The sequence below is a fragment of the Chinchilla lanigera genome, unplaced genomic scaffold (genome assembly GCF_000276665.1).
Source record: "Chinchilla lanigera isolate Chin_1 unplaced genomic scaffold, ChiLan1.0 scaffold00002, whole genome shotgun sequence".
NCBI lineage: Eukaryota > Metazoa > Chordata > Mammalia > Rodentia > Chinchillidae > Chinchilla > Chinchilla lanigera.
The window spans coordinates 5,178,555-5,195,833 of record NW_004955403.1 but is presented as its reverse complement, the minus strand read 5'-3'; positions in this window follow the sequence as shown (position 1 = coordinate 5,195,833).

The window sequence follows — 17,279 nt, the reverse complement described above, 5'->3', positions numbered from 1 at the left end:
AGGAGCAAGAGACAGAGGAGGAAGAGAGAAGAGAAGAGAATGGAAAAAGGAGGAAGAAAGCAGTATAAAATGTACCCTTCAAGTGCACATCCAGGAAGACCTCCTTCCTCCAGCTAGACTCCACCTAAACTCTTCATGGCCACCTGACAGCCAATTGACATACAAATCCATAAGCCCATTCAGGAGGTCAAAGCCCTCACTATCAATCACAACCCAAAAGCTTCACCCTGAACAGTTGCCTGAGGGACTCAGCCCTCAATGCAGAGGTTCTGGTGCCTATTAACATCCACACTATAGGAAGCATGTCAAGGAAATTGAGATTTGGAGAAGAAATTCAGGTATCATCAACCTAAATTAGGAAGTTCTGAATGTGACATTAAGACTCCATTCTTTTGGCCCCAGGTGTGGTGAATTCTGTGGAGATTTTTCATACTTTGCTAAGTGACTTACACAGTGTTTATCATAGAAAAATATGGCATGTTCAAGTTTTTGAAATGCCAATATTTAATACAATAATATATATGTACCTTACCTTTGAAATTTACATCCACAAACGTGGATATGATAGTAAGCACATTGATTAATAAATAGAGGCCTACTTTAATAACAGTATAATGCATCAAAGTGAGACAGAAAATTTTAAAGCAGTTCACATGCAAAACTTTTAGAGTTGAAATCTCTGCTAAAGAAAAGATATAAAGATTTAACTCTTTTCTCTGGGGTCTTGAAATGATTGGCATTACCAATTTTTAAATTCCTACAAAATGCCTAATTGATTTGCTAATGTAATAACTGATTTTATATTTAGAAAATAATAGTGACACACTTTTAAACACTTTTTTAGAAAGCAATTTACATATGACAAAAACCACTATATACAGAAGAGTAAAAATGTGTTCACCTTCATACTTAGGTTTTACAGAATTTGAATTCATTTTGAGTTAGAACAGATTTTGCATTGTACTAAAATGGACCATTTTCAATACAATCATAATGAACATTACTGTATAGCAAGACAGTGGAGCTAAACTTGCCAAAATTTCATTTTTGGAAGTGCTGCCAGTCCAAAAATAGCTTCCCTTTCCCCTGGGGATAATATTTAAGAGACTTAAAAATTCCACAGAAAATTATTGGAAGTTACTTTATAAGAGAAGCCACCGCTTCTGAGTTTGGAACTGTTTCACATGATTTTACTCATCTAAAAATTATTTCTGGGCCTTGTAGTTGTTTCTGGCTTTGCTTGACCTTTTACTATGAGAACAAAACAAAACAGAAAGCTATCATGGGACCACCTGCCACTTACCTCCTTGTCCCTACTCTCTTCTGCTGTGATCACCAATCACCATTGATTTTCTAAATGGAACCGCCTCATACAATGTAAATACAGTAATTATTACATTTGCATTGCAAAAACGTCTTTACTACTGTAAATTACTTGCGAGTTTCTAAAGAATCAAAACATAACCATCAAAATAAAAGCATGTCCCAAAGGCATAGGTTTTGAAACTGCTATATTTAAGTTTAAATGTACCTTAGCATCATTAGCCTGTATTTCTTATTTTAAAAGTGAATTAGCCATTCAGATTCCTACATTCAAGTCTTAAGCAAATACTGAACACAGCTGTTCTTCTCAAATGCACTCATCATATAATTTTTTAGTTTTGTGCCATTTCTATTGGAAATTGAAATATCCTTTAAGAAAGAGGAGCATTTTAAATAAAGAGGTATTTGAATTCAAACTCTTTCTGTCAAAAAGCAAAACTATTGAGACAATTAAATATGATCAGTGGTTGCCAGGGTTTGGGGTGGCTGAGGGGATGAATAAATAGAGCATTTTTAAAGCAGTAAAATTATTCTATATGATAATATCATGGTTGGTATGTATCATTATGTGTTGTCAAAACCTTTAGAACCATATAATCCAAAGGGCAGATGCTAAGGTAAACTATGGGCTTTAGTTAATAATAATATATCAGTAAGGGTTTACCAAATGAAACAAATACACTACAAACAAATATACTATAAATATACTAGCTGAAAATATTAATAGTAAAGCAAGCTATGAGCAGGCAGGTGTCCATAGACAGGAAGTAAACAGGAAATCTCTGTCCTTCATTTTCAATGTTTCTCTAAAGCTAAAAGTGCCCCAAGGAAATTAATTTAAAAATAAATAAAAAATGATCCATTTCACTTTTCTTTCCATGTTTCACTAGAACCCTGTACATCAGTACCTAAAAATAATGTTGAGATATATGGAAATGAGAATTTTGAATGTGTCCTACTAGTGAATTGGCTCAATTCAAAATGTTATTCTTGAGGAGAATCTCCATCACTGCAAATGTACCATCTATATTATATTGGCCTTTCAAATTAGTTTCATTGTGGGTGGAACAAAGATTGTGGAACTGACATTCTTACTTGCAATTCCCTGAAGAATACCAAGCAATGGACGATCAAATAGGCATATGACAGCTGTCTCGCTCTGCCGGAAACAGACGATGTATACAGACCATTTGCTCATCTTCCCAGGCTGGGTGCGATCAAGGTCTCATTATGGTTTTTTATTAGCATTATTCTAATTTTTTGAGCTCTTCTGTAATTCACATTTCAAAGTAAGACTTCTCTGCATTGCCAGTCTCAGTAGGTACTGTGGTGTTGGGACATCTTTGGGAATTATTAGAAAGGAGGCGGCATGAAAATCAGTACCAGAAGTGGAGAAGACCAGCTGGGTCATGTGACTGAACTCTTCCTGCTGCTCTCCAAGTTTTGTAGCTATGAGAAAGTGTGCAGAAACCGTGGACATGGTCTACGGTGGCAATGCTGCTCCCAAGATTCACTAGGGAACAACTTTCACTGAAATCAACAGTGTGATTTACTAGAATCATATAATAGAAACAGTGTATATACAGGTATAGTGTTGCTTAAGAACACATGTGCTGTGTACTTTTCTCCACTTTAACATATTCATTGAATGGCTTTGATCATTAGAGAGAAAAAACGAAGCAAAAAAGGAAAACTTGTAAACAAAATCAAACTGTCTTTACTGATGTTTGTGGTTAACTTGTACCAGGCTGGATCTTGGAAAGGCCTTTCTTAAAGCCCAAATTCAGGTGAAATATTCTTGAATGTTGGAATCCTAGAAATGTGTTCTAAATGTGTTCCTCTGTTCAAACTAAGCTAAATCCCTGTATTTAAATATCTGCTTTAACCCATTGTTTCTTAAGTTATAGGGGATGGCCTAATGTTTCCTAAGCCATTCTACTTTTGAATGTAAAAGAAAATTGAAAAGAAAAGGAGTCGTTTACCTAGGGACAAGAAAGGCAAATGGGAATGAACAAATTCCATATTTCTCACTCAAGGATAAAGACAAAAATCTAACTGGAGGAAAGAATTTTCCACAGATAATTTCATTTGCAGTTGAATCAAGTAACTTGTTAAAATACAGATATGAATTGCCAATATGTCAGCCACCTTCCGCTATGCAAACTTGCTGCATTTTCTTCTGTGAGAGATGTCAAGATTTCATCAAAAGTCTTCCATTTGGACAGGCTCCATCCAGTTGTCTGGCTATCTTCACTCTCTGGTTTGCTACTTCTTGTATACCAGTTGTCATTTCTGTATCCCTTCCAACAGCAACTGTGCAGCCTCGGGACCAAGATGCAGATTATCTCACTCTACAATCCACCCACAACCATCTGTTCCTGGAGACATCAACAAGGTTGGTGTTGGAGACTCTGTAAAATGGAGAAGAAATTGTTCAAAGTGATCTAGTTAAACTTTCCCAGAGATCTTACATTTCACACACAATATGAAAATAACTGTCTCACATCTAAAGAAGCATTATTTGAATAAATAATTCAAGTCTGGAAAAACAAAATTAAATCTAACAAAACCCAAATATCCAATTTGTACACATCATACATGAACAAATTGAAATTATGGCACCAATAATCTCTAAAATTACTCAGTATGCAAATTAAAGCCTCTACCACAAATGTGAAAACATTCACAATATTGACTTCAAACATGGCTGCGTATAAAAATACATGCATATCTATATAGATATATAGATATACCCACATACATAAGTATATATACATATATATGTATTTCTTATTCTTTGTTTCTCAACTCTCCACTCCCAATCCATAAGAAAATTTCATTCCTTATCATAACTCTCTGTAAGTAATTATAATTACAAAAGAAAAATCTCTCCCTGGTTATAACAGTTATGCTACTTTTTTTTCTGTCCTGGATGATATTAAAGTTAAACATTAGCTTTCAGTATAAGTACTACTAGAAAAACTACCTACCAAATATAAACTAAATATAAACCACTACTCCAGGAACATTTTTCTGGTATTTCATTGAAAATGACCCACATCAACACATGACCACAGCATGTTCAATGACCCAATGAACATGAATGAAACTTTAATATCTGCCCTCCTCAAGGTTTGGAAATCCTACTCTCCCTGAATAATGAATGATCACCAAAGCCTAACCTCATTCACTTTATTATTATGGAACTGCTGGATCATTTTGCAAAGACACTGTAAGAAAACTGGTTTTAGGATTGATGATATACTTTCTTTTACACTTACTATTTTTTCCAAAACAACTTTGTGAAATATGTAGGGCAAATGTTATTATCCTTAATTTTTAGAAAAAGTCTTAAGGGAGTCAAAGTCACACCTTAGATATAGCAGAAGCAAACTCAGAAAACAGGTTCCACAATTTGAAAAACAATTCTATCCAGAAATCATTTCTTTGATTTGATTCTTTAAAATAAAATAAATATTTCTTCTTTAATTGTGTAAGATTACTTATGATAGATCACCTGATGGCATAGACAACAAACGGCTTAAATATAATATAAATTAAAAACAAATAAGTCCCTATGGACAAAATGCCAAAATATTAAACCTTTTTTTAATAAATCAGGAGCTACACACAGAGTGCAATAGCCAAACAATCCTCCAAAATTGAATTCTTGTTTGAAAGACTCTTTCTGAAGACCTAAATTGCCACATAATATAAATTACTTCCAGAAAATACTTCATTGCTAAGATACCTTTCACATCCACTTTATTCTTTCTTAATGAATTCTTTTGTGTTACTTTACCTCGGCTTTCAGGCTGTTAAATTTCATGTCATTAATGCCTAATAGTTAATGTTTTGGTCTATTTAGAGCCTAAAGCATAAATGATTTGGGTCTGATGATTATGAGTCTGTAACAGTTCTGTGCCTCTGCCTGGATCCTCAGTCTGAGGACCAGAGTCAGCGCATGTTTTATCTTGCATGTATTATTCATTACTCTCCTACTCAGAAGGAATTTTCATGGACATGAAAGATCTTCAATTTTTCTTTTTCTGAGGAAACATTATGTCCAATTGGACTAATTACCACAGCCAGTTAACTCTCAATTATGTAGGCAAAACAAATTGTGTCATTTGAGAAGGTGTGATTGCCAGGACAAGTAGTCTTTTGGTAAATGGGTGATTGTGTTAGATTTACAGAGTCTCTGTCAACGGCCTGAGGAATTACAAATCCCTTACAAGTTAGCACATTTCTGCAATCTGATGTAAAACATGAGTATTTCAGGCCACTGGTTCTCAGCTAGGACCAATTTTATCCCCTAAGGGATAATTGGCCTGCCAACTGACACATAAAATTGTACATATTTATGGGGTACCATGTGATGTTTTGGTGCATATATGTGTTGTATGATGTTCAAATCAAGGCAGCTGCATCTACCTACTCAACCATGATTTATCTGTGGTGAAAACTTTCAAAAGCCTTTCATGTAGATTCTTTGAAATACTCTGTAAGTCATCTTTCTCTATAGTCACCCTACGATAAAACACCAGGACATAGATGTTCTGATTATGACTTTGTCTCCACAGACCACTTTTGGATGCCACTCTGGAGTTTGACACCATCGCCATGCAGTGGACAGAGACCAGGGAAGCTGGGAAACACCCTGCACCACAAGAAACACTCCCTCCCTAATTTTGTTTTAAATTTTAAAAACTGAAGAATCATTTTAACATTTCTTTCCCTGTAGTATCTAATAGTACTTTTTTATTTTATTTGTAGTAATCCATGCAAAACAAATTAGTGAAACAACATTTTTGTTTCCTTTTCAGATTGAAAGAGGAGACCAACATAGGCCTCATTTAAATTCTGGTCATGTAGGGGCTGGGGATTTAGCTCAGCACCAAAAGCGCCTGCCTGGCAAGCACAAGGTCGTGAGTTCGATTCCGGGTACCAGAAGAAAAGACAAAAGATAAAAAAAAAAAAAAAAAAATTTCAGGTCATGCAAGTGTCAGTAAATGGTTACACTAATCTTCTCTACTTGTTTTACACAGGAATAAATAGACAGATAGTAGACATTAGACTGCTGGATCGACAGAACAAGCCAAGAAGAATTTGAACCTTAGACCACAATCTCTAAGTGAACATCCTCTTATCACAACTTACTATGTGTGCAGAGTTGGAAAAATTACTTCAAAGATTTAAAGTCTATGTTTTCAAAATCTATGGAGCTAATATAATCTTACCTGTTTTCTCTGGGCTGTCCTTGAGATTCAGCACAACACCCCGAAGAATATTGTCTTACATAAAATGTGTTCAGTAGTATCAACTTCCCGTATATTTATTTATACATTTTAATTGCCAGTAATAATTTTATTAAGAGAAATGGAAAAATGATTTTATAGTTTTTAACTATTTCATCTTTTCTGAAAGAGTAGAAGTTATGAATACTACATGATCGCTTTTAGGAACTTCCTAATATATAAAAAATATATATATATATATGGATATATATATATATACATATATACTTTTCAATAAAATTAACCCAATTCTCAATATAACTTTCCTTATCATGGGAAATGAGGAGTAACATTGAAGGGAAATGACTGGATTTACCATTTCTGCTTTTGATTGCATTTATGGTGGTATTTCTTTTTGATCACTATTTGAAATGTTGAGAGGAAATAAAATGTCTACCTCACCAGAAAATAGTTGTACTATGCTTTCTCACTTATACCTTTTAGTGTTTTTTATGCTTCTGATCAAATTGCCCAACTTTCAGTAATTTATTTTTCTAGCTTCTGGAGTGCTTTGGGTGATTTTGATGGAAATTACTCATTTTTTTCATCATTCTCAGTGATCAAAGTGTTCCTACAATTTTCTCCTTCTCCACAGTGACTTAAAAATGTATCCTGTGTCCAACTTCCTGCTTTAATCTTTCTTATTTTAAAAAGTCTTATCTTACCCTATTTGTGTTGGCTCAGTCCAAATGACTATCCCCTGAGTGTAGCTAGCTCCTTGTTATTCACTACTGCATGATTAAATTCAGCAAGTACTGGAGAGCTTATTCTTACGGAGACTAATATAAGGAATTCTACAGGTGAATTACTAGCTGCTTGTTTTGATTCTTTATGAACAATTAAGATCATTTTAACTAAATGTCTTTACTGTATATAATACTATGCTATTCATATAATATATTCAATATAAAGTAATATAAATAGTTGCATTTAAATACAGTTATATAAATAATAGGATGAGTCATTGAGTAAATCTTTAGTGTTTTCTTATGTAAATTTTGATATTGAATACAAAGGATACCAGGATTATGCATGGAAGTTTACACAAAGTAGGAGTTGAAATGTTTCCATGTTAAACAAAACATCCTCTCTCCTGTGGGAAGATCAGCTCTGGTGTGAAGCTCTCATGTACGTGGGGGAGAACGTTCCACTGCTCAGCCTCCAGATCGCTTTGACTTCACACTGTGGAAGAGTTGGGTGTGGGAAGGCTTTGGCGGACTTTTCTATGCTGAGAAATGGTAGCTCTATCTTTGGTAAACAGGAAAAGAAACCTCAAAATTAGCTGTACTGGATTTTATTCTTTTTCAAAATAATATCTATTAGAAAATAAAATATTCCATGAATGATCTGATGTTCAAGGACATAACCACACACAAGAAAGAACACAAAGTGAATAAACAAAAGAATGTGTATCAAATTGCCATTTCAACATACCAGTACCACATTTTAAAGAAAGATTTCCTATACAGAGCTCTCTATAACATATGCTGAGTAGCTGATAAATTTCACAGCCTTATCTTGAAATGTCAGATTTCATGTTTTATGAAGGAAAAAGGCTGGTCTTGAATGTCTAATAATATACCTAGCTTGGAAAGAGGATCATCTTAGATTAACATGACTTATAATTTGAGGGTTACAAAAGGAACAAAACATGTTCCTTAATATGAACTCTTTGCTATCATTATAATTATAATTTCATAATTATTACTTATAATCACCATGTGGAAATGTATTAGCAATTTTTCCTCATTACTATCACTCTGATACCATCACATACTCTCAAGATTGACTACTCCAAGGATTCTGGCCTCAGTTCAAATGGTGTAACTTCCTGTCTTAAAGTGATCAGCCTGGTTTCTTGCAGAAAAAGTGTCACTGGAGCTTGAAATGAAAACTCATCTTTTCTCTTCATCTTCTGGTCCTGTCACTTCCGTCTAATCAGCTCAAGTGAACACAGCCCAGGGAAGAGATCAAAAGGTTGTTTCCTTCTCTGACATCAGCATGCTAGTTGGCCTTAGTTAGATAAATTGCTTATGTGGGTGTTTGTTCCTTCCTTTCCAAATTGTACATAATTTGGAAAATAGCACTACTTTCTCCCAGACCTCATTTTTTGAGAAGTCAAAAATAAAATGCTTTTCAAAATTCTTCATTTTTATTTTCTGAGAGTAAATAAACCAGAGAGAAGATTGTGAATTAGAAGCGATGTGACTTATCTTACATGAATTGTGAGGTCTTACAGTGGAGAATTTAATACATTTTGGTAACACTTTAATTTGCACATCTTGTAGGTAGAACAGGCTCTCACATTCACAGCATCTTCCTTAAGGTTCCCTTTGGTCAAGAATTCCAAAACACCCAGCAGAGATGCATTAAATACTGTAGGTGGGATCAGAAGGAGCTAGCAAAATTTTAGTGTTGTTGACAACTCCAAGTTTGTTATTGGTCATATTATTTGGTTTTGTTGCTGCTGTTTTTGTTGTTGCTCATAACATCAATGAAACTTACGGACAAGAGTACTCTTCCTCTTAAAAAACACTAAAATTTAAGAATTTCTAATGCAAAAATGAAGACTAGCTCACTTTTTTCTACATTTTCAGCAACAATAACAGCAAATGTCTGGTGACACACAGATCCTGATTTCTGTTAAACTTTTGAACCAATAACACGAAAGCTTTGAGAAGTGTGGTTTCAAAATCCATCTAAAATTAACAGCACAGCATTCTTAGGCTTTGAAACATGTGTTGGTGCTCGTTTGTCCTACTGCATGGCAGGGCTCTGGAGGTTATGAGCTGTGAGCCCAACTTGGACCAAGGTAGGAACAGTGAAGAGTGTCGCAACCCCTGGCCCACCTGGGGGAGGAATCTTATCGTCCTTAGTAGGCGTCTATTTTGCTCTCCTTCAGAGACTGAGTTCTAATGTGCTTTTGGCAATGTAAGCAATAGCTAATAAGTGAAATAAGGTCAACTTTTATATAAACATGAATTTTATTTATATACAAATCTATTATTTTAAATTTAGAGTGGAATGCTAACGTGTCATAGGCATTTTAGACTGTGATATTACCTAAATGTGATAACTGATGCTATTGTGGAGAGCTCTAAGGTGTCACTGAGATTCTGGGAGCCTGTGTTTCTCACTGGGCTGAGTGCTCAGCTGCCCCTTCATGTGTCAAGCTTTGCTCCATCTTCTTCTCCTCAGCTCAATCTATATGGTGCCCATCTCTGCTTCTGGATTTGGAGCAGCCCGGAAAGTGGCATATCTGTCCAACTGTGAATCTACTGAAACTCATCTGTAACATCTGATATATTCTGATAATAGTAAGTTAACCATTTGCAAATCATCCCTTCCACAAAGAAACAGGTGGCAGGAAAAAAATTTGAACAAAATGTAAATATTTGAATAAATAAACTTTCACTTGAAGGTGGGAGAGATACTGAGAAGGCTAGAACTCTAACAGCTAGAATCCTAAAGAAAAGGTTCTTTGATATTACCCCAAGCCTACTTCTTCACAGAATGAGGCCTAAGAAACAACAGCTGAGAGGCTACAGAGGAGGAGCAAACAGTGATAGTCAAGATGGCGGTGCTGAGTTTAATGTTAGCAGGGTCAGGGGACTCGGTCAGCAAAGTCTGGACTCTAATCACAGACTTTATCATCTTACTCCCTGACTTTTCAATACTGGTAACCTGAGAAGCTTTGGACTATCTTTAGATCTTTCTCTATAAAACAGATACCTCTATGAATCAACTCCTTTGCCTTCATCCAACTTCTAATCCAAATAGATCTGTACATCTCAATTAAGCCCCCAGAAATACTGATGTAACCAGGTAAATGCTAAAACTCTTAAGCTTATTTTGCTTAATTTTCCAGTTTAGGTAGTTTGTATTAATGTATTTTATTTAATTCAAGCCAATTTACTTTTGCATAAGTGTGAATACCTCCTTATGTGAAAATTATTAAATACAAATCTTCATATATGCTAGAAGTCCCCCCATATTTTCTAACTATTTCTTACTAATTTTAACTGCAAAATTCAGCTCAGTTTAAAATTTATGTAGATGGGCCAGGGATATAGCTCAGTGGCATAAGTGCCTGCCTAGCAAGGGTACGGTACCGAGTTTGATTCCTGGTACCAAAAAAATAAAATAAAATAAAATATATGTAGATTAATTTGCCCACATGTTGCAGATACTGTCACTCAAAGTTACTGAAAAAAGAGAAAAACCAAGTTCCAACAAGCAAAAACATTACTTAGAGGAGTTAGGCATCTTGCAGGTATATATATATTCTACATATTTTATTTACGTATGTGTTTTACACATATATATAATAGTCTGAGCACATTTTCTTTTATTGACCATTTTAATAGTAAATATAAGTTTTGAAATGGATCATATCACTTACAATCATTATCTTTAGCTTCATTTTGTGCAAATAATATAGTCATCTAATCTCTTATATAGTCACTGTTATCTGTCCCAGGAATCTGTAATCTTTATTCACACATTACTTGAGGTACCATTGGGATGAATAAATAAAATATTAAAACTTTATGTTTATTTTTATAAAGAGCTAAGATTTGCTAGTGTGTAATATAGGGACTAAGATCAGAGCTCTTCATGAGAGGTCATATGTCTGATGAAACAGAGTGAAAAGGTTTGAAAAGGTCAAACTGCTAAGGGACTCACATGGTCACAGACAGTAAATACATTTTAGGGTTAATCAAAGTTTGAAAGATAGCAGCTATGGAAAGAATTCCAATTGTTACTTCCTAAAAATTTGATCATTTTTTTTTCTCACTTGATCACTTGCTGGGGAGATTAGCTTCCCAGTCACTGTATCCAGACATAAAAATCTTCATTACAATTTCTCTTTCAGAAATTAGAGGAGAAACCAGAGAAATCGGCAAAGCATCTGATTAGTGCTGAAACACAATTAATTGGCTGGCTGGTGGGTTGGAATTTAGTCATTTTAGAACTTAAATCCTTTAGAGCAGAACAGCTGAAAGCATCCTATATTTCACAGATTATACAATGTTTAATTAATAGATGAAAGGTAAGTCAAGCAAGTCATAAGCAGCATCTGGACTTCTATTTTGATGTGTCGGACGCGTATAATGCAAGGCAGGAAGGTTGGTATGCTCATTTCAGCTGAGAGTCACTCAATTTCAAGCTAAAGAGCATTCGCTGGTTTTGGCCATAAATCATCCCATTTGAGTCTCCATCAATTTGATACGTACCCAGCGCTTATTTAGCCCACCCTATAACATAATCCATGATACTATGAAGAGGCAATTATTATGTGTGAAAATATTTTACATGATATTTTTGGGAAATTTATGCAAAATCTTTTTCTAAGTGAAAATTACAAAAGGCATCTTTTTTGGTACTGGACAGGAAAAAAATGTATAAATATTATGCCCTTTTCTCGTTTTAGCCAATAGACGATTCCTTTTTATATCAGTGCATTCTACAGCTCTAGGAGCCAGAATCCTGCTTCCTGGGGTGCACCTGCTAGCAGATGTTCTCTTTCCTTGCTGAAGATCTTGTCCACCTAGTTATTAAGTACCTCTATTGAATAAAGCTTTAATGTGAGACAAAAATAATCCAATTTGTGCTCACAACTCTATGCCTATTACCAGATTGCTCAGTCTCTGGTCTTTCTCTCTTGTTCCTTCCAGACCTCTAACCAACAAACTCAACCATTTGCCACTTCTCAGTATTTCAGATGCACCATATCTCCGACAAATCCTCCCTCAGCACCAAGGTGGCAATGCTGTGCACTGCTCTCCACCCTGCTCACTGGATGCACCAATGTCATTGTCTTCTCAGTGTCCTGCCCAGTGGTGCACGTAGTGTAGGAGATGCCCCCAAATTGCTGTTGAAATTGTACCTATGCATGCACTGATTTGGGGTGTGAACATCCCTTCTTTCCAGACACACAACCAAAGAAAGTAGCAGAAATAAACCTTTGTTCACAAACTCAGACTGTGAAGTTTGTTGTGATGAAATAAATAGGCATTTAGTGTTGCAGCTGGAATAACAGAGGGTACCTAACACTTAGGCTTTCCTTTGTACAATGTTTATCTCCAGTAATACTAACCTCCTGAAATATCCATAACATACACCATGATTTGCATGTGCCTGTCCCTCTCAAATTCAAATATTGCATCTTAAACCTCAAAGTGAAGGTACCAAGAGGTGACATCCTTGGGAGCTGGCCAGGTCACAGAGGCTCTGCCTCACCAAGACATGAGGAGTCTTCTGAAAGTGTTCCCACACGAAATGGTCCATTTTTGCTATTCTCTTTTTTCTATGACAGGAAGGATTTGTCTACTCTGGAGGATGCAGAAACAAGTCATCTTCTGATAAGTAGAGAGCAGTCCCTCAAACAACATCAAAACTGCTGATACCTTGATCTTGGACTTTTCAGTCCCTACAAATGTGAGCAAAATTCTATACTTCTTGTAATTTACCCACTTTTAAGTACTTTGTTCCTGCAACACAAAGGTACTAAGATGCCATTTGCTACCTAGTTAAGAAACAAATAGGAAGAAGAAAGAAAATGAGCAAGTTCAATGACTATAATAGACAGCTGACAGGAGGTTTAGAGAAGTGGAAATAAGAAGTAATCAGACAAGGAAAAATGCCCATGTGAAGAGATAAATAAAACTGGCAAAATGACCAACCCCAGAAATACAAAAAGCGGCCCTTCCTAGATGACCAGTTTTAAAAGGATAATGAGAGGACAGTGTGAGTAACACTACCACCGTACATTTGGTAACTTAGATGAAACAGATCAATTTTTTTTATTTTAAAGAGAAAAAAATAACAAAAAAACAAAAACAAAACAAAACAAAAATGCAAACAATACAGGATTTCAAAACAAGATGAGAGGGAATTAAAAATGGTTATATTACGTATTGTTATCTTCAAGGAAGTTGCTCAGATTACCCAATGTAAGAGTGCAAGACTGATCAAACAGTTAAAGAGACTAAAAAGTAATTCAAAAATTAGAAATGATACAGAGCTTCACTAAACAAGATGGTAGTGATTCAACAATGGTTGTTATATTGCATATTGTTGTCTTCAGATTAGTTGTTCCAATTACCAGGTATAAGCATACCAAATTGATCAAAAAAATTTAAGCATTAATTTTTCCTTTCAATAAACCAAAAGACATTAGCAGGATAGTTATTCCAGCTATCCTTGTATGTCCATATATATTTTGCCCTTCTTTCTTTCTTTTCTCCTTTCCCTCATCCTAGTTGTTCTTTGACTTTGAGCAATTTCTTTCGCTTTCACAATATCCTTTGTACATTTTGGGTTTTATACTCTCAATTTATTAAAAGATTCAAACTATTAAAATTCATATAAGAACCAATAACCTTATACTGGTTAACAGAAATTGTGATCAATAATTAATAACATCCAAAAAATTAAGCACCAAGTTGTGATGCTTTCATGAGTTAATTCTACCAAACTTTTTTGGAGAAAAAAATTCCAAACTCCACAACCTCTTCCAAAACATAAAAGCAAAGGGAATATGCTTTCGAATCCAGTCTGGGAGGCCAACATGACCCTAACCCTGATCAGATTAGGCACTTGCACACTTTCCCCACAGGCGAGGCACACCTTCTTTCCATATTTCTATTTAATATTGTACTAAAGAGCAAGCTAATACAATAGATAGTGTGACTTTTTTTTTTACAAAGTTAAACTTAGGAAGGCAGGAGAGAAAAAGCTACAAAACATGGCTTCCACCCCAGATGGCTCACTTGAGATGTTAGTAAGAATTGCCTCCTCAGTATTCTATAGTCGTGACGAGGAGGAGCCCAAGGAGAGAAAACAAAGAGACCGAGCAAAAGCAGCTGCTTTTGCTGCAGCACTAAGAGAAACAGACCTTAAGTCTGATTCTTGGGGCCCCAAGAAGAACTCAACAACTACATTCATCTGCTGCCACTGTTAAAAGCCAGTCCACCTTAAGAGAAACTGCCCTAAGAAGCCCTCTGGGCCATGCCCTGAATGCAAAGGTAACCACTGGAGATCGGTCTGCCCTCTGAAGCAGAGGCTCCAGAGCTCAGATCCATCCTACCAGTTAGTCCAACACGAATGAGGGGTCCCCAAGAATACTCTGCCTTCTCCCTCTGGCCAGACTGTCATCTCAATGGAGGAGCCCTGGGTAATCATGACTATAGAGGAACAAGAAAACAGCCTGTTGCTAGACACAGGTGCAAGTCTCTCAGTCCTTCTTTTCAATCCTGGCCTTCCTTCCAGTCGTCACACCTCAGCAACAGGAGTCACTGGTGAGGAGGTAATATGCTATTTTTCACAACCCTTAGGCTGTAACCACTTGTTAGATCTTTCTTGCATATCTGTCTTCCTGAGAAACCACTCTGAAGATACCACCATGTATTACATCAGCCGTTGATATTTTCCTACTAATCTGTCCATAACTCTGTAATGTTTGTATTGTTCCTATGCTATTTCATAAATGGATGTATGTTTATTACTATGTGTTTTGTATAACCGTTGAGAATGGTCAATGATTATTCAATTGGTCACTCATGTATAGTTGTATTTATTTTCTTTAGAAATCATTTTGAAGATACCAAAGTATAGTACAACCACCATTGATAATCTCCTACCACTTTTATCTGTAACTCACTATTATTTGTCTATTTGTTTTCCTGAGAAACTATCTTATAGATAACAATACTAAAACAACAACCATTGATAATTTCCTACCACTTTGTCTGTAATTCAGTAAGATCCCTATTACAATGTTATCCTTCTTTTGTTCTTTAAAATAAAAAAAAAGCAGAAAAGAATGCAAATAAAGTGCACACATTTGAAAAAGCAAACAAACAAAAAAAAAACAAAGTTAAACTTAGTTTTACTATGGGATCCACCAATCATGGTTCCAGACACTCAGCCAAGGTATGTTTAAAACGATATCCATTTAAAAACCTGAAAGTAGTATCTGATAAATGGTAAGAACTGGAAGCAACCAGTAATCTCTTGAATGGATAGATGGAGAGAGTGTTACACCTATACAATGAAATATCATTGAGCAACAAACATGATTTCTAAAACCACACAAATACCTAAATAAATCTAAATAGATACATACATGTCTATGTGAAAGAAGTTAACCTGAAAAGATATTCCAATGAGATGACATTCTGAAGAAAGCAAATCCACAGAGATTGTAAAACCTACCAGTGGTTTCTAGGAGGAGAGAGCTGAGAGATAACTAGGTGAATCATGTTTGATTATTTCCACGGTGGTGGAACTCACTCTGCATGAAATTTTAGTGGAAACACAGCAATGTGAATTTAACAAATCCTATGGAGATCCACTGAAAAAAAGAATGAAATGTAATGTATGAAAAATATTTTAAATCATTTAGAAGGCTATAGGACCTCAAGATGGAAGATGAACATGAAAATTCAACCACAGAACAAAGGGATCAAGCAAAGTCACTGAAGCAGTCATCTCAGTAACTCTGGAAGTGAATGGAGCCTGAGAGACTAATGTGAGAGAAGCCACCATACACGTAACAGAGGTGATAAAGACATTACTCATATGGGATGGAATAACAGTGCTGAAACCATAACACACTTATATGTGTGTACTGGAATCACACCCACAAGAGATTACAGATGGTGAAAATCAGGTTATTCACTCTGAGAGTTGGAGCATACAGAGCAACAAGAAGAGAATTTTAGAATCATTGACAGGGTATAAATTAAGGGCTTAGGTCATCCCTGCACACCCAGGCTGAACCAAATATAGACACAAACAGTTGCACACAGGAATATTTATAGATTGTGTGTGTACCTGAACACACATGCAGATGAAGATATACATGTAGCTCCTTGCGGTCTCAGTTAAGAAGACCTAAGCCTCACTAGTCAAGACACAGAGACCAGCTCAGCGGCAAAAGCGCCTGCCTGGCATGTGCAAGGTTGTGAGTTCGGTTCCCAGTACCGGAGAAAAACCAAAAAAAACAAAAAGACACAGGGACCATACTTTGTCTGTGGATCTAGATTTCAAATAGCATTCTCATTATTCAAAAGTAAGATGCCTTACCTTCATATTTACCCTAACCTATCTTTAATAAACTTGCAGCTCAACAAAAAGTTTTTATAAAACAACTGCATTTTTCTCTGAGCTTCACTACCAATATAATTCCTTTCCTCAGCAAGTGCTTTCAAATCGAAATACCCACAAAGGCAAAACTCAGAAAAGAAGCAAATGGAAATCAGAGACTGTGTTATTCTTCTAAATGCTTTAATAATTCATTAACTTAGATTTTTTTTTAATCCTTTTCTGCATTGTATAATGTAGCATTAGTTTGGGAGAAAGACAGAGAACTAAATATATTGTGCAAATATGAAAGTAACAGGAAGAGAAGATTAAATCCTTGTCACATAGGAGTTCAGTTTCATACTGAATACTTGATACTTTTGCAAGCCATTTTCCATAAAATAACACATTATTCATTTGTATAAAAACAAATTAATATGCTCATTTGAGAAATTAAACTGCTCAAGTCTTTTTATCAAATTCTCTACTTTTGCATTCACTCTTTACAGCCTTTGGGACAGAATTGATGATAGAGAATCGTGCATTTGAGAAATGAAGAAAATTTGGATA